The following is a 19,109-nucleotide window of genomic DNA, read 5'->3' as shown; positions in this document are numbered from 1 at the left end:
TCAGGATACGAATCTCTCATTCCAGCCTTTGCAAATCCCATCTTAGGTATGTTTTATGAGCAGAATAATTTGGGTTGGAAGGAACCTTTAAGACCATCTAGTTCCAGCCCCCTTCACAGGCAGGGACACCTTTGTCCACTGGCTGAAAAGGTGCAAACCAAATAAAGGAAATAATGGAAAATCTTAACTATCCGACTGCAAGGGTGCACATACTGAGTAGTGGAAAATCCTGCAAGTGGAAAAGCTCTTTTTAGGTGTTGGAATAATTGCACGTTGCTTGAAACACGCCTAGAACAGTTGAAACAGTTATTAAAGAGTGTTGCCAGATTTTATCACTGCAGTCATGCATATAGATCAGTGATCCCTGAGCAGCACTGTGAAATGTGTGAATGAGGTGCACTTGCTAAAAATAACCCTACTGAGGGCTGCTCCTAATTGCCACAGAATCCTGGGGAAATGATCCCATTTCAGTGCACAAAATTGGCTTAAAATATTTGACTGCAACATTACACATGAGTTCTCAAGGGATGATAAAATATTTGCTAGACCTTGGTCATCAGCATTTAAAAAATGAAGCAAACAGTCACCATCAGATTCTGCTTGGAGCTGTTGTGGTTCTGTTCTTGTCTCACTTTGGGTTCTGGTTGTGAAAAGACCTGGCAGGGCTGAAGCTCTGGACTGGGAGAGGCTGGAGCTGCTCTGCCTTAACTTGTGAGCCACTCCAGCAGCCCCAGATATAAAGAGAAGTATCTGTGAATTTGTTTTAAAAGTAAATAAAAAGTTCTCAGGATATTTGGCAGCAGCTGAGCACCCCAAAGCTGACTGACAGACAGAGAAATGATCCTTTTGTTCCCCTCCCCTTTTAGAAGTTTCTTTTAATACTTAATCAAGTTTCCCCCTTGGCCTTGTACCCCAAAGAGAATCTATTCTCCTTTTCACAGGAAATGGGTTTGTTGATGAAGAGCCAGCTATTGCCACCTATGTGACTCTTCCAGATTTTTTGGATATTGGAGAAATGGGAATTCATCCATTTTGTTATAACTTTGTTACATATTTTTGTTATAATTCCATCTTCACTTTGGGAAGCTGAAACCTCTCCCTCATCAAAACTAGTCTTAAAAATCACTAAGATTATTTTCTTTCTAGCAAATTCTTTGATTATCAATTTCTTTATGGTTATTCATATTTTTAGGCAGCTGCAGCAAATGACTGATGTGCAAGTACACTGAATTTCTGCTCCAGCAAGGGTTTAAGCTATTTAGGGAAATGAATGAAGCACAAAGGTTTTTATTTAACTATAAATTTTGTATGACTTTAATTTTTTTCATGAGTGACTGGCTTTCTTACATCAAACTCCTTCTCAGGGAATTTTACAGCAATAGGCAGTACCTTTGACAACTATAATTTTCTAAAACTTGGGGAAAGCCAGATGAAAGAATAAATAAATATTGATCTGGCCGAGGTTTAACTAATCCCTGATTAAAGTAAAAATGCAGTTTAAAAGTAGCATTGATTACTCCTGGAATCTGGTTTTGTTATCCTTCCCAGGCTGAAAATGTTGAGTCTTTACAGAGTCAGAGAAATACATTGAGAATAATGATGAGACATTTATTTTAATTTATCACCCCAGTGTTTGAGCACTTTTTTATTGTCCTCTGAATTTATGCTCAAAATCAATCTCACAGAAGTGGGACAACTTTACTGCTGAGGCAAAAGGAGGCAGGAGGTTTAAGGACACACCTGTGCTGCTGGGCACAAACAGTTTTTACAGCTTAGGCCTCCAAGGGTAGGTGTTGGAAGTAGGATTTAGTCAGGACAGGTCCAAGTGTTCCCATCCCTGCCTGCATGGATCCTGCTGGGAGTCCCCTTCTCACTCATTTAATTGTCTTTGTACCATTTCCATCCCCTCTGGCAGAGATGTTCTGGCTTGCTGTACTCCACAGCCCTGGCATTTGGGTATTTCCCCCTGCTGTGTCTTCTTGTTTGCTGTTTGATTCCTGGAGTTACCTGCTGATTTTTGGGACTGGTATCCAGTAGAGGGATTGCATTGTCAGCTCCTGGAGAAGATGGACTTGCTGTTTGCTCAGCTCCAGCATTGTAGAGTGTAAGAGCTCTGGTTTTTAGCTGTTTTCATGTGTTCCCACAATGGGGAATCTCTGGGATAAATGTGCTAAAGAGATGTTGGTAGCCCAGGTGGTGGAACAAGATGTTTGGCTTGGAACTCCTGCAAGCACTTCTGTCAGCTTAGGATGGGAGTGAGGTATTTTTATCACTTGTAGTGCTTACATGGCACTTCAATCAAGTGGGTTAGGCTTGTTTTTTTTTTTCCTTTGGCCAGATTTCAATTTAATTCATGATGTATCACCTCCCTAAGTCAGCTTTGGCTCCCAAGGAAGTCATGTTGTCCTTTTAATTTCTGGCCGAGCAGTTGCACAGCAGAACCCAGAGACTCCGGGAATTCCTTTTTGGCTCTTAATAGCACAAGGTCCATTCTGTTTGTGCCTCCCTCTGCGATGCTCTGAAGTGCTTTGAGGAGTTAGGAGAGCAATTGCTGTTGAATCCCTGTGTCCTGAAGCTCTGGGAGGGCTGGCACTGCTGTGTTCCTGCTGGTTTAGGAGGGAGACGCTCCCCGAGCAGCGTGAGGGGCTCTGCTGAGCTGATTGCTTGGCAAGTTGTGTCTTGACGGATGTGCTGCACACAGGATTCTGTCTCTGCTGACGTGAAATCACCCCCAGAAGGGCTTGAAATAGATTCTTTGTTGAAAATTTCATTCTGGCATTAGATTTGTGACACCTGCGTGTTCGTCCTGATGTAATTCTTGGAAGAGATGTTTGTTTTCATCTCCAACAGGAAGGGAGGAAAACTTTCATGTGCCCTGATTTATGCTTGTATTTATTTAGTAAACATTTTCCCCTCAAGATATTTGATTCTGAGAAAAATTGAGGTTATCAGTTTTGTCAAATATTTGTAGACCTGAATGCTACTACAAAATAATTATAAGTGGCAAAAAACCATGACAGCTTTTGTGTGCATTGTTAGTTGTTTTTTTCTGGAATTAGGCAATATTTAATGCTTCAGTTCTATTGGAAGGTGTGTAATATTTTATTTTTTGAAGGTGTGTTAGACTTCCTTTTTTTAAGACTCACTTTTAAATTTTCTGTTATGGAATAACACAAAAGAGACAAACTTAATTTTATTAATTGTGCAATAAATGCATTTGGATTTAAATGAAACCAGCTGCTTTTCAATGGTTGAACTGCCTTTCCCTTTGATTTTATATTAATTATAACTATTATTATTTAAATTTCTGAAACATAAACTGTTTTTTTTCTTTGTTTTTATCAGGCCTTGCATGCTGTGACACAAAATCTCATCGCCTGGCGTGCTATGTTCATGGTGAGCCTGATCTCCTGTTGTCCATGTTGTCATTCCAGGGATTATTATAACAAAGGGGTAGCATGTTATTTTAGCAACCAATAATTTGAAATCACCATAAACACATGGAAATGAGTTTCAACTTTGTTTTTTTTGCTGAATTAGTGACAAATCTCCAGTTTTCTACAACATCCGGTGCAAAAAGAGTTTTAAGAACCTTTGAAGGATCTGATAATGGCCTCAAAGTTCCAGTGGTCATGGTCAAAATTGCAGATAAGGCAGGATGGGGCCAATTTTGTAGTTTCAAGTAATCAGTGGCATCAGAATTCCTGACAGGTCCTCCCATGAGGAGATCTGCAAACAGCAACACAACAGGTCCAGCCTGGGTCCAGTGAATCCCATTTTGTCCTGGCTCCAAACCCTCGGGCTCTTTAGCTATGCTAAGGAATTCTCTGTGGCTGCCAACTTTTTGGCACTTCTTAAAATAACTCAGTTAAATATATTTCATAAACTCATTTTGTATAGGCAAAAGAAGCCCCTGTGCTGCTCCTCAGCAGCACATGTTCCTTCTCTTTCCCTTCTCCTCCAAATATTAGCAAATTGCCCCTTTTATAATGATATGAAAAGAAACCAGCTTTTGGGATTAGGCCTCACATTTATCAAATGGTTTCCTACTGTGTTCTGCTTTCTTTTTCTTGTTTGTTTTTTTGAGGGTTTAAGTAGCAAACACCTTCTGAACTTCGGGGTTTACTGATACATATTTTTAAATTGATTATTTTCCCTCACACTTTTAAGTGGAAGTAGGTAATCCTCATGTGGTTCCAGTGCTTTTTTTTTTCTTTTTTTTCCTCCATTTAATTTTTTTTTTTCTTCTAAGTTTTCTTCTAAGTTTTTCTTCTAAGTTTTTCTTCTCCCTTACATGCCTCAGGATGTTTGAGCTGCTTGATGACCTCCACCTCTGAGAGCAGAAGTTAATAAACATCCTTCCCTCACTGATGGGATTAGGGATGTCAGAGGAGTGGCCAAGGCTTTAAGGGACACAGATTTTTGATCTTCTTCCCCAGTTCACCTCAGTTGAGTCAGCCATTGGGATCTGCCTTATTAAGCTGTTGGGATAATCAATGGCCACATTCAGCTGAGCTTCCTGGTGTTTCTGAGAGCCATAAATGTGCTGTGGCTTCCTGCAGGAAGTGTTCCATCCTGGCATATCCACTGGGGTGTCAATAACCATCCCCACTTCCCAGGGGAATCCTTTCCTTGCAGGGTCTCCAGCAGTCCCTGGTGAGGGGCTCTGGGCAGTTTTGGGATCGTGGCAAGGACAAGCCCTTGCTCAGTTGCACATCACTCTTGTGGGAAATTTAGAGCTTTTGAATAGCTGACTAGTATGATTCAGTAGAATTTTTTTTATTTTTTATATTATATTATAATAATATAATTATATATAATATAATATTAAATTATACACATATTTATAGATTGTACAAAGTACACACTTTTTGATTGGTGCTTTTGTCTTGTTTACTCATTTTCTACCTGCATTTCTCAGAGTATATGGTTGGTTACAGTCTTCTACTGTACAGGTGTTTCTACTTCTACAGGTGTTTCACAGTCCCCTGTGATCTAGTTCTTGTGGTCTTGGTATTTGGTTTTGCAGCCTCTTCTTTCTTAATTTAGTACAATTTATGTTCTAATAGCCTTGAAGAATTCTTGAGGCTTTGATAACAAACTTAGAAGCAGGCTGGCTGGTGCACACTATGGCCTAACTCTTCTAAATACATTGCAACTCATCACATTTAATTAGTCAGTGCTCTGCTGCTCTGCAATGGGAGATGATGCAAGAACAAAAGCTTAACATCTGTCAGGGCTTTTAATGCCAGCATTTCTTTACCTTTTTTTTCCTTTTTTTTTTTTTTTTTTTTTTTTTTTTTTTTTTTTTTTTTTTGTTGTTTTCTATACTTTTCTGACATTCTGGCAGCTTTTTCATGTAGTGGGAAAATGACCTTTTTTCCACAGTGTGCTGTCCATGGTGGTATTTGGAACAGTTCTGCAGGTGCTTGCTGGAGGTTTGGAAATGCTGTGAGGATCTAGCACTGGCTCTGAATTTAATTAATCTGGGAGCCCCAGAGACACAGTTAATGACTCCATCAATAACTTTCTCATATTCTCGGGTTTAAAATATGGGACCAGGATTTTGAGGTAGGATAAGAGTGTCCTTCATGTTGGGGTCCATCTAGCAGGGATCCCCTGCACGCTCTGCAGATGTTCTCCCTAATTTTTCTTGCCACAGTTACTGCAGAAGGCCCCAAGCTTGGCATTGCTTGGCTAAAATATTTTTTACAACAAATACAATAAGCCATTGGCATCCTAAGGGCTTACAGTTAAATTTTACTAATGCAGATTGCTTTTGAGTCAGGCAAATCGACAGTGTTATTGTTTGTCTTTAGAAATACATTTTATCAAGGCTAGCACAAAGCCCCAGATGAATTGAACTATAACTTTTTCTGATTTTGATGAAAAAAAAAAAAACATTTTATGATGTTCTATCTTTCTGTAATGATGTTGAGATGGAGAAAATTATGATTAAAACAGAGTATTAAAAATTCTGCCCACAAAATAATTTGTGAAAAGGAATTGCAAATCCAGTGGCAAGAAATCTTTATAGCCAGATAAAACCGCCTGGGGCTTCCTTTTGTTTCTAATTTATATTCACAACAATTAATGAGGATAAAGTAGCAATCAGATATATAAATTAAAACTATCAATACAATTGGTTTTAAATCAGTTACCAGTCCATACTTTTGAAAATACTGCAGCCCAAGTTTTGTGATTGGCCTCTGTTGACAGAGCTCTGTCCTGTGTGAAGAACTGGTGCAAACAGAAAAGGCTTTTCAGGGAATCAGGGATGAGCCACACATCTACACCATAAACACACTGTTAATCTTTTATTATCTAACACATCTTCACTGTAGGTGATGCTGAACTTACCAAAATAGTTTTATCAAGTTGCAGTTGGCACTTTCCTTGTGCAGTCCCCAGTTTCTTTGGGGGTCCCTGAATTGGAGCTGGCATTACCATTCCCCTCCTGGTGTGTGGCTGATCTGGTCAATGTGGAGACTGTGATGACTTTGACTTGTTTGTCATCTTTTGTCTGCTGTAAATCGTTTTTAGATTTTTCTTGTAGAATGCAGTTTATGTTGCTGAATGCAGAGGGAATAAAGCATTGCTGAGTGGTTCCTCTACTGCATATTCCCCTTGCTGTGCCCCTTCCTTGTCTCCTTGTGGCAGGATTCAGAACTGACCTTTAAAGAAATACTGTGCATAAATAAGAGTTGTTGAACTTCTGCAGAGATGGGGCTTTGGATTGCAGGTGTTCATAATTAGATTAATTTACAGAGTAGATCAAGCCAATGAAGGAGGCATGGAAAGCTGATGGAGGGCTTATCAAATTAGCTAAGTAGAGCAATTAATCAGACAGGCCTTAACTGTTTGGTTTCTATTTTTTGGTTATCAGCTGGAGCAGTTTGCTTTCAGCTTGCATTAAAGAAGACACTGAGTGCAAGGCTGTGCTTGGGGAGACACTTCCCTGGTTGTGTCCTTGTCACCCCTGAGTCAGTAACGTGGCCCCACTCAGGGATCCATTGGCATTCCCAAGGCACAGAGCACCCTCCTGTCAACAAAATAATTTTTAAAAAAATGTTCAGTGTTCTCTGTGAAAATACTAACAAAAAAGCACCAACAGTGGGCATTTTATCTAAACAGTAACTTGTCCCTGAAAGGGATAAATAAGCAGCTCCTCAGGAACTTCTGGCTGCAGTATGGTAACAATTATCTTAAAGGTATTTAAAAGCACCTTAGAATGATGATTCTAACAAGTTGTTTTTATTCTAATTGAGTTAATCCAGTTTGGGGAGCGTTACATATATTGACTTTTTTTTTTTGTTTGTTTTGTTTTTTTGTTTTTTTGTTTTTCTGACTCCATTTGTAAATTATTTCATATTTATAGATGGACTTTTCCTGCCTTTCACTGCAGGAATAAAAAGAGGGTTCCATAAGATTATCCAAAGAGTACTTTTCCTCATTTCATTTCACAATAAACCTCCCTGGTAGCTGTCAGGTTTGGCCCTGAGAAATTGCCCTGAGGCCCCAGAGTGTTGATATGGAATAGGGGGCAGAGATTTCTCTCCAGACATGACCCTCCCACTTCCCTTTTCCTTCTATTCAAGAGGTCAAATAATTTCTTTTCCCACATCCACAATTAGTCCTAAAGCATGTCAGAAAATGGGGAAGAATGGAAATTAGCACTTCTTCCTCCAAAGCTGAAGAAAGATGATCTGATGAGAACAAGACCTTCCTTCAGATCTCCCTAAATGCTGAAATGCCTCTTGTGTAGAGGTTAAATATAGGTATAAGATCATTCCTTGTGCCTTCCTTTAAAAAATACCCAATGAACATTCTGGCACATCAGCTTTGGGCATTTATATTTAGGAATCTTATCACAACTTAAAATGCTGCTGTAAAACTGGTTTCTTCTCTCTGTAACTCTTCAGCCATTTTATCTTAAATATCCAGAAATGAAAATCTTAACCAGGGTTATCAACTTGGGTCAAGCTTTGAAATCCCTTTTAAACATTCTGAGTGATATTTTTCATGCCCTTAACACTGAATACTTCAAACCCCAAAATGTTCTGTGCTTAAGAGTTCTTTTGAAAACTGCAGAATCCTTGAACAGCTGAAGATTAAGAGGAGGTTTTTTAGTGACTATTTCAGGATTTTTTTATAGATTGATAATCATGTTTGCCTTAGGAAGATAAAGGATAGATCTAAAAGCTGATGCCTGTAAGCTGCATTTTCTTTTATAGCTCTGGAAAAGTAGTCTCTGATTTTTCTGATGAATTTTTGTCTCTTGCCTTGATTTTTGAATCACTGAAAATAAGATACAACTTCTGTTTTAACCAACATGGGAAACTGCTAAAAATCCTGTAAATAGGAGTAATTAACACCCACCTACAACATTTCCTTTTTCTGCTAATTTAAATACAGGATTTCTAGGTCTAAAAGCATGTGAAAATAGTTCAGACAACATATATGTGCATTCAACGTGCTTGAATCCAATCAATTCTCACTTGGGAAGGTTGGAGGGCTGTGCTAAACGTGATCTAAGTTACTCTGGGAGTGATATAAACCCAGGAACGATCTCATGTGTTTATTTGAGCCTTTGAAGCGGCCAAGATACCTGGAAGTGACTGATAAATGGATCCGTAGAGAGGAAGGAAGGATGGATGGGTTGTAAAGCTAAGCATTGCTCCTGAAGAGCTTGTGCTTGTTCAAAACCCTGAAGTGCAAACTCGAGGAGGGTATTTTGCTTTGTGGAGGCTTGAATTGGTTGGTTCTTTTATCACTGCCAAACATTATCTGACTGTTTTTCTCCTAAAATACAGTCTTAGTGGGAAAATGCTTCTTGTGGTGCTGGTATCAATGTTTAAACCCACTAATAAGACATGATCTTAGTTAATAAACCATAAATGGTGGTGTGTTGTAAACTGTGTTTCTACATTCACAGTCTGGGGGGCTGAGTTCACTGCAGCACTCTGTGAGAATGCAGCAGCATTTCTCACTGTGAGGATGGAGCAGCTCCCACAGCTCTGGGGCTGCGCACATCAGGAGCCCTGACAGCACAGCCAAACACCTGATGGGAAATGTCACTGAGGAATGAGGACACGAGCTCAGAAATACCTATTCTGTGTTTGTGATGGTTTCACTCCTGCTGGCATCAGCACCTACAGCTCTGGTCCACGGGAGCACCAAACCCTGAGCTGTGCTGGGTGAGAGCAGAGCAGAAGCAGCTCCCAGGAGGTTTTTTTTTGGGCGGGGCGCGGGGGGGGGGAAGCAGAGCTCTCTGATGGAGCTGGACTGTGTTGATGCAGGTCTGGCCACACAGGATGGTGCCTCTTGCAGGTGAGAAGAGGCTCTGTCAGCTCAGAAAGCTCCAATTCTCTCCTCCTCAGAATTCCTCCCCTGTGGGGGAATCAGAGGGGTCTCCTGCCTGTGATCCAACACAAGGCTGGTTTGGACAACAGGCAGCTCTCAGCATGGCTGAGCGCTCTGGAACTATTGGATTTCTGCAATTTTTCCCCCTGGACATCTGAGGCTGCTCCCTGCCTGCTATTCCACAGGGTACTGTAACTTTCTCTTTGATGCAGAAGGAGCCTGGTCATGAATTTGAAACTACTTCTGCCCTTTGAATTTTTTTTTCCCAATGATGTAATAAAAATGTTTAAAATATCAGCTTGAAGAAAAGACTTGAGAGCCAGAGGAACAGGGAGAGAAATCATATTGTGCAATAATAATTACATTTATGGTGTTCTTTTCATTTCATTGACCCTCTGTCTATGTTCCACTGGTGGCAATGTTCTTCTACATTCCAAGTAGTAAAGCTGGAATAGGGGTGATACATTAATGGCAGTCAGGAGTTATAATCCTTCTGTCTCATTTCCCACAGCACATAAGCCATTATTTGCAATTTTGTTTAATGCTTATAATGTAAGTTTGGAATAACTGTTTATTATCGCATGGTCTTGTACTTCTAAACTTGTTTTCACAATATTTGTGTATCATACAAAGGATGTTTTTTGCTCAGGATGCTTAATCAAGGTCATTGTTGTTTTTGGTTTGGTAGCTAGATTTTTTTCTTTTCCATTATTTTTCTTTGAGAATCTTGATGTGTACTAGTCAATAAAAAGAAGGTAGAATAAAGTCCCCCTTTTAATGGTCTGAGTGAGGTTCATGGTATGAATACATCTATTTTAAGGGGTTTTTTTTAAGCTTACTGTTTTCTATCAAGTAAGAATGCTTTTACATTTGCCTAAACACTGCATCAATATTTCCAGCAAAATAATTCTTTTCCTCAAATTTCCTATTTAATAAAATACAGCCTCTTTGAACTCCACAAACCTCACCATCTGTTACTCAATTTTCACTCCATAAAATTTTGCTGACATCTGTTTAATCAAATATATTTTTATAGTCATGGAGAAATTTACTTCAAACTTGGTATTATCCTGTTTCTATATGCCAAACAGAAAATATGAAAATAATGAACAGGAACTTATGGGAGAGGAGAGGGAAACATTAAAGTGGAGTCTGTAACTACTTAGGGCACCTTTCAGCACCTGGAAGCGATGTTCCTGATGGTCCTGAGGGTCTCCTCAGGCTGTGGAGCTCAGTGTTCCTTCAGCTCCTCCTTTCTCCAGGGTTCCCTCAGCTCCTGCTCTCTTGAATGTTCCCTCAGCTCCTGCTCCCTCCAACATTCTCTCAGCTCCTGCTCTCTCCAGCGTTCCCTCAGCTCCTGCTCTCTCCAACATTCCCTCAGCTCCCGCTCTCTCCAATGTTCCCTCAGCTCCTGCTCTCTTGAACGTTCCCTCAGCTCCTGCTCTCTCCAACATTCCCTCAGCTCTTGCTCTCTCCAGCGTTCCCTCAGCTCCCGCTCTCTGGAACGTTCCCTCAGCTCCTGCTCTCTCCAACATTCCCTCAGCTCCTGCTTTCTCCAACATTCCCCCAGCTCCTGCTTTTTCCAGCTTGGCCAAACCTGGCCATTCCCCCTGCCCGGGGTTTTGGAGCAGCTGTTGGGCTTGGGTTTGGAAAGCCAGGACTAAGCTGATGAGTTTTACCAGCCTGCCTTCATTCCATGCCCTCGCTGTGCCCGTCCTTGTGCTCCTGTCCTTTGTCCCTCCATGCCAGGGAGGTCACTCCCCCTGGAGCTGTTGGGACGCCTCTCCAAGCAGGCAGGACACCCTGGAGGGGGTTGAGGGAGTCACACGGGGAGGGGAGGCAGATGCTCCTGTTGGATCCATCTCCATGGGTTCTCCAGGGGTTGTGCTCTCTGGATTCATTGTTTTCCCATCAAATCTTGTCGTGCTGGGGTTTGTGGGTGCTGCCACCACCTCTGGAGGGGATGTTGTGGTTGTTGTTAGTGAGCCCTTCCCTCCAGGCTGCTTTTCCAAAGGAAATGAGGCATCTGCAGTTCCTGGCTGTCGAGCTGTTGATTTGGTTTTCTGTCAGGTTTGATTAGGAGGTTTCCATCAGGATTGTGCTTTGACAGACCCGTCCCATCTCCCATATGGCATTCAAAAGGAACATCTGTTTAAAACAATAATTTGTAACGTTTGATAACCAAATAGCAGTCTTTGTTCCTTTTGGTTATCACCACTTTCTGTCAGCTCTCTTGGTTTGTTAAGGTACAATATGTTGTACCAAGTATTCTGGATTTTGGAGAAGTTGCTGTTGTGCCTTTTCTCTTGTTTGTTTTCTCTGTTGCTGTTGGGGTTGGTGTTTAGACAACTTCCAGAATGATTGAGCTGTTTACTGCAGATTCATATTGTTTTGCTTGGAAACCGAATTGATATTTTCAACTGAGTAATAAATTTAGAATATTGGTTTTTAATTGAATCTGCAGCAGAATATGCTGATTAACTTGAATTTAATGACGAAGAGCAATGCTCTTTGAATTTTTCATGGAAATCCCATTATCTGCACATGTAGTATTTATTAAATTGAAATTATCTCATATTTTAAAATAGTATTTTGTTCCCTTTCACAAAGAGGAAAGTCAAATTGTTATTGTTGATTTTACTGATTAGGTGGACAAAATCAATTGAGATGAAACATGAGTATAATTTTGTAATACTTAGAGCCTTTCCCTAATTCATTGTCCTCCAAGACACTATTTATCTACCTTGAAGTTTTCTTTATTCAGGATCATTTATTAAGGTATGCTTGAAAGAAAGACATCTGGAAGTATTCTTTGGTTTGTTTAAAACCTTCAGTTTATTTGGAAGGAAAACTTCTCAGCTGGTCTTTCCAAAGCCTTGAGAGCAAAGCGAAAGCAAAGCTGAGATGCCAATGTTTATTTCTTTGTGGTTTTCTGACGGCAGATTACAAGGGGGGGAGTTTGTTTTCTGGCCATTTTGCAGATTGTTTATGGTAATAAACATGCTGTATAAGTTTAAACTCAAATTATAAGCAGAAGAGGTTTTTGCTGGATGTTAAAATTTAAACACGCTCTTTGTTTTGTGGCCAATAAAATTAGATTGCCCTCGTATTTGCTTATAATGAGATCAGCAGGATAAAGAAAAGCAGCCTTCCTCTTAGCATGATCTGTGGATGCTGCTCATTCAGAAAGCATCAGCTTTGGAGGGAACTGGATTGATTTTGGGTGCTGGCGTTGCTGTGAGGGTTTGGGAGGACTGGAAATGCAAACCCTGCAGTGCAGCAGTGCTTTTCAGCCTCGGATGAGTATCTGAGTGTGGGGTCACCTGGCAGCCCCACCCAGGCTCTGCTGTACATCAGGGACACAATTTGTTGATTTTTTTCCTGAAATCTATCTTTGCTGATATTTAGAAGCAAACAAATGAAACTGAACCACGACAGGAAAATCTGCTGGGTATCAGGTATAAACTCAGTCTTCCCCCTGACAAAGAACCAGAGGAATAGCATTCCCTGGGGTCTCACTCCTGTCCCCAGCACAGGCACTTGGGAGGGTGCTGAAATGTCTCCCCAGTGACAAAATTTGTGGGTGCAGGAGCGATTCCTGAGGTGCAGCTGATCACTCTCCCCCTGAGCAGATTCCTGCTGCTGCTGGAGTCACCGAGGCAGAGCTCAGATGTGCTGCATTGCAGGTGCAGGAATTCGGGTCTGCTCTGCTCTAAGCCCAGCTCACCCCAATTCTCCCCTTGCTCTGCTCTACTCCACTTGCCCTACCCTCATTCCAGGTCTTCTATTCTGCTTAAGATCACAAAGAAATCTTGGACTTAGATGTATCATGCTGATAACCTTATACCTAAGAATAAAGAATAAGAATCACAAGGAAAAGCAGCTGATTTGGGGATGGGTTTTTAGTTTGTTGGGGGGGTTTTTGGTAGTTTTTTTTTTTTTTTTTCAGCTTGACAATAAAAGAAGCTGTCCTGTAGAAACTTTTAGAGAGTCAAGTAGTGCAGCAGTCCATAAGTAGGAGAAGTCCAAGCAGGACAAGCATCCCCTGGCACCATCCCTTGCTGGGTGACATGCAGTGGGACCAGATGTTTAATCAGTGTTCCATGGTGAAACTCTTCAAGGTTATTTTAAGACAAGGCTGCTGGTACAGAGACGTTTTAATGTGGTTTGAGGTGGCAATACATGGAATGTCACCAATTCTTGCATTTCCAAAATGCCAGCTGAGCAGCATGAGCAGATAAGGGAAAACAGGATATTTCAATAATAAACACTCAGATTTATTTTAGGATAGTTTGAGGGAGATTGCAAACAAGCAGAAGGAACACCATGATCCAGCAATCCTGAATGTAAAAACTTTTAGCTTAGAAAGATAAATTCCCATTTCCTTAAAAATACAGGCTATCACAATGAGAGGATAAGATATATGATGAATTAAAGCCTAATTAGAAATTAGAAATAGAGTGGGGGAATTAAATGGCCTATTACTAATGCTGCAAAAGTGCTTTTAGGATGCCCTGGGGATCAAGGCTTTAATGATGATTTGTTAGTGAATTGCTGAATTTAAGAAAAAACTTCAAGTTGCACTGGGAATCTCTTTCTGCCACTGTAAAATTTTCCCTGGAAAAAGTGCATTTTCAAGGTTTTTGTTTTCAGATATTCAAAACAGACATTTTAATAACTGTTTTTGTAATTAAACTCATTATTCCTCCTTTTGATCTTGGCCAATTTTTAAACATGGCCTCTGCATTTTGTATTCATGTAACCCATTTGTTTATTAAAGCCTATTTTCCCTGATTTTTCTTAATTAAGAGCCTGTTTTTAGACTTGGTGAGCTTGGGGTTAAAAATGTGTAACCAACTGCTTCCCATGGCATCCAGGCAGTGAAGGGATGTAGTCAGTGCCACACAGTGACGCAAGAAGTAAATTACTGAGAGAAATTGTTTCCTGGGCGCTGCTGCCACTACAATTTCATTTTATTTTGCTTGTTGCTTTGCCATGACATCAGCAATCTCGTTCTGGGCTTTGGTGGTGATTTGGCTTGAACTCCATTAGGCAGAGGGAGATGCCCCAGCACTGATTGAGAGATTCCACCTTGCTGAAACGGTGAAGTGCTGACCCTGCACTGCACAGATGTTTCTGTGACACAGCTGGGCCCAAAGGTGGCAGCCTGTGACTTCCATAGGAGGCTCTTGGAACTGGCTTTTTTTGGAGGAGAACAATAGTAATGGAGTGCCAAAATTGTTAGCTAAGAGAAATCTGTTTTCTTTCCCCCTGAAAGTTTAAAAACAAAGCCAGGGTCTGGATTTCCACGCTCCGTGGTTTGGAAGTGTCTTCAAATGGTGCCTCCAACACAGAAACTGTTGGAGCGAGTCCAGGGAAGGCCAGGATGTTGCTGAGGGTGTCCCTAAGGAGACAGGCTGGAAGACCTGGGGCTGTTCAGCCTGGAGAAGAGAAGCCTGTGTGGACACCCCCCAGCACTTCCCAGTGTCTGAAGGAGCTACACGGAACCAGAGAGGGGCTCTTTGTCAGGAACTGGAGTGACAGGACAGGGAGTAAATGGGTACAAACTGAAAGAGAGTAAATTTAGGTTGGCTATTAGGATGAAACTCTTCCCTGTGAGGCCCTGGCACAGGGTGCCCAGAGCAGCTGTGGCTGTCCCTGGATCCCTGGCAGTGCCCAAGGCCAGGCTGGATGAGGCTTGGAGCAGCCTGGGACAGTGGGAGGTGTCCCTGCCATGGCAGGGATGGCACTGGATGGCTTTAGGATCCCTTCCAACCCAAACCATTCAGTGATTCCCAACAGCAAGAGGAGCTCTGAGCATGGTTACTTCCTCCTGATTCTCTGTTTGTCGTTAGAGGTCCATACTCAGGTGTGAGTGGGGCAAACTCCATTGGGTGGTAATGCAGTCTCCCAACAGAATAAATCAGGCATGGCTCTCTTGTGATGCACTGACTTTGGAGTATTAGCATAGAATTTGGAAAAGAAAATGGTTTATCTGTAGGAAGAAAATAGCATTTAGTACTGGTTTTACTCAAGTTAGCAAATTTCACCTCCAAATGCAACCTTGACCCTGTTGCATTTGCTTTGTTGGGCTGTTTGAAGAACCAAATGAAAATCTAGGTAGGAAAAACGTGGAGGGAGAATAAGGAAGATAAATGAAGAGAAAAAATTTAAAAAAATAACTGTCTTTGGACTTAATGTGGTCTATTTCTAAAATATAAAAGTTTGCAGAATGATCTCACTTTTTTTTTGTTTCATTTTCCACCCCAACTTTGGCCACAACTTTTTGTCAGATTTGACACAAATCACAGGATAGTTTAAAATACAATAATTATTTTCAGATGAGTTAAATTTTTTGGAAAGATATTTCCAATTTTTATGTTTCATGGCAGATTTTAAAACTTTGTGTTAAAAGTGTAGTTTAAAATACATGCAAAAATATTAAGTGTCCTTTTTCTTTCTAAAGTTAATCCAAGGTAAAATTAATGGAAAGTATTCACTTTACACTTAGGTGTGGAAGAGAATGGGAACAGTTTTATTTTTTTCTATAAGTAGTAACTTCATGGGATTATAATGTCATATTTCTTGATAATACATAAGTGCTTTTACTCCTACATGTACTTTCACACAATGTAAATTTAGTGAGTCACAGTCAAAGTACAAAGGCACTGGGAGTTTGAAAGATTATTTTGCTTTATGCAGCAGAAACCATTATTTGGTATCAAGCCTCCAAACTTTTAAATCATCAGAGTTACAAAAGTCTTGCAGTAATTATAGTAAATACTGTGAATAAGCTACTCAGTTGATACCTAAATTTAGTTTATGCGGAGAATTAATAGACATTTTTGTTTTACATTTGTAGAATAATTTTAATTAGAAGCAATTAAGTAAAATTACATCACTCCAAAGCAAATTGCTGCTTTCCAAATTTCTTTAAATCTCCTCATATTCCATTAGTATGTGAAAGCTTACAGTAATTAAAGTTTGACTTGTTTATATTCTATAAGAAGAGCTAGAGAAGAGTTGAGGGAACCTTTCCACAGAGAAGGGTTTTACCAGATTGCAGACTGCTCTGATTCCTCTTATTTGGAGCATTTTTGCTCCAGAGCATTTGGTACTGCCACTCTTGGAGCCAGGAGAGAGAATTAAATGGACAACTGATGAAGCTCCTCTTCCAAATCTCTAATTATGCATCTGATGGTGGCGTTGTCTCGATGTTTTATGTGCCTGATATTTCAGCTGGAGCAAATATCTGAACCCAAAAGAGGCTCCTCGAAATGTCTGCACAGAAAAAGGTTCCTGCTGAAATTTTTACAGCGTGGTTATAGCACTGCCTAGGTTATGTCCCACATTAAATTCCTCCCTTTTCCATTACCATTTTAGCAGCTTGCTTTTGCCATAAATCCTCATAGGAACAGCCCAGGGACAAAGCAGTCCCTCTAAATCCTCTTCCTGTGCCTTGTGACTCAGACAGATCCTCAACGGGACGTCGGGATTTTGTTCCGGAACCGCGTCCGTGCGCGCGGACAATGAACATAAAACAGGAGGTGGGATACTTGGAATTCACTTTTATGGCCTGAACCGTTGGAAAGAAATGGATTGGTTCTCCAAAAGCTGTGGAGAGGAGGAGGCAGCTCCTGCTGCCAGCAGTAATTACAGCTCAACCAGGCCCTTGCCAGTCACCCAGGGAAGGGAGCTGGACCAAATGTGTTGGCCACCCCTCTCAGGAGTGCAGGAAAATGTTGTTTTGGCACCTCTTGAACTGCATTTCCCTCTCCCTGAGGGAGGATTGGCAGATGAGCTTGTACGTAGCAGGCATTGAGATGAGCAACAGCATTTAATGCGTGCTTCAACTTCTTTTTTACGTAAGTTTTCAAAATTTTAGAGACAAAAATTAGGTTTTCACACAAAGAAATTTGGTGTTTCTAATGGAATTATCACCACCATCCTGTCTTCTCCATCCTGAGGCAACAGACAATCAAATATATGCTCTTTTCAAAATACTTTCTGCAGATGCCTGCATGGACCAGTAGTGGTGTTAAGATCCAAGTGCTGGGAGATGCAGCATGGAAAATGAATATTGCAAGTGTGATTTCAAATATCATTTAGTTGGCTTTAAAATTATATTTTCAAAATCATTATTATGGTTTTTTTAATTGTATTTTTATATATGGTTTAATATTTCTTCTTTTCATCTTTGTGCTTCTTGAATATCCAAAGCCAATAAAGAAAAGGAGAAACAAAAGTAAGAAGAAAAAAAAAATTAAGAAGAAACAAGTTGGCAGCTTTTTTATTGTATAGAGAAGGGAACTTTGAGATACATTTTGAGAGAATTTTTTTTTTCATGTTTCCTTTTGCATTCCTATAGTGGGTCAGGTACCCTTCTTGGAGCTGATCTATGTGATATTTTTAAAATTAGTGGCAGTAAATTGTCAGCTGCCAAGTTGTCTTTACTCTGTGACAGTTTTGGAAGTTGGTCCTGAGGCCACCTTACTTTTCAGACAGGATGAGGTGGCAGGAGGGCAGGAGAGTGTGTAAAATAATAGTAAATTAACACACACCTGGGCTTCCTTTTTCTTCTATGTCTTCTTGAATTTTCCTTGGCTACTCTATTCCAGACCTAACTCATATATATATACATACATACATATATATATATATATATATATGTATATGTATATATATTTATATATACTTATCTCCCTGCAACCAACACAAAGGAATTTTGAATTATGAAAGCTGAGGATGTCTTCTGGTATCATCATCTCTCTATTTAAAGAGAATTTTCTGACTGGCTGAAAACATGGCATTTAGTTCTTGCTAAGTTGAGGCTGTGACAGGTCCAACAGCCCTTTTATTATAGTTTGGTTTTGAGGCTGGTGATTAAAATAAGTCAAATCCAGGTATGATAGCTGGTAGTAAATTTAATGAAGAATTTTAAGGCAGTAGACTATGGACAAAGCAGGTATTTTTCCAGTGTAGAAATGGGTACAAAATATCTGTTTATGCATCATGTCCTAAAGAACATCCATTTTTCCTTGACAAGATTTGACTTGAGAAGATCCAAGTGGGGATGGTGTTGTTACAGGAACAGCAGTGTGGAAGTTTGCTGTGGTTCCTCTTTAGTCTGTCCTGGCCAGATGAAATGGGCACCCTCCTTCCTGACAGAAAAGCAAATTCCCCAGTCCAGGAGCAGCAGCCAAATCTGCTGCAGGTTTTAATGGTTTGTCCTACAGACATACAAGTTCAGTAGTGGAAAAAGTATTTTTATTGTATAGCAATATTGAATATTCTCATTTATTTAAGGAAACAGAGGTGTTAGGAATTTGCATGTGCCTCTGGAGATGCAGGATCACTACATTAAAGACAAAAATGCTTCTCACCAGAACTCTAAACAGCACTTCCCAATATCCTGTTTTTTCTCCCTCTTGGGAATGGCTTGTGCCAAGCTGCAGAGGAGCAGCAGTTCCATAGATCTGCCCTCTCTATCAAACACATGAAAAAGGAGGTTTATTATTGAGACTGTAAATTTAAAAATCTTTTTAATGTGATTGTGGATGTCCTTTGTGTCATGTATTTCATGTACCTGAGTGCACTTTGATATTGTAGTGAAATCTGTTATATTTCAGGCTGTTAGAGAATTGAATGCTTATTTTAGTCACTTGACAGCAGTATTTCTTCACCTACTAGCAGCTAAAACATCTATTGCTCAGGATTTATTATCTGAATATTGTTTTTTAGTAATA

General features: G+C 40.2%; 1 protein-coding gene across 9 annotated transcripts in view; it reads left to right on the top strand.

The window, feature by feature from the left end:
- The window catches only part of ATP2B2 (ATPase plasma membrane Ca2+ transporting 2), a 391,446-nt gene that overhangs the window by 95,901 nt on the left and 276,436 nt on the right, over positions 1-19,109 (top strand). For 8 of the 9 annotated variants that reach the window (XM_064432245.1, XM_064432231.1, XM_064432239.1 and 5 more), the window contains exon 2: positions 3,346-3,396. The exons of the other annotated variant lie outside the window; for it this stretch is intronic. The gene's annotated coding sequence lies outside the window, so the exon portion shown is untranslated. The remainder of the gene's footprint in view (positions 1-3,345; positions 3,397-19,109) is intronic. 9 annotated transcript variants of the gene reach the window in all.

This window comes from Passer domesticus, chromosome 9 (assembly GCF_036417665.1).
Source record: "Passer domesticus isolate bPasDom1 chromosome 9, bPasDom1.hap1, whole genome shotgun sequence".
Lineage (NCBI taxonomy): Eukaryota > Metazoa > Chordata > Aves > Passeriformes > Passeridae > Passer > Passer domesticus.
The sequence above is the reverse complement of the archived record's forward strand: the minus strand, read 5'-3'. Positions and strand labels throughout refer to the sequence as shown.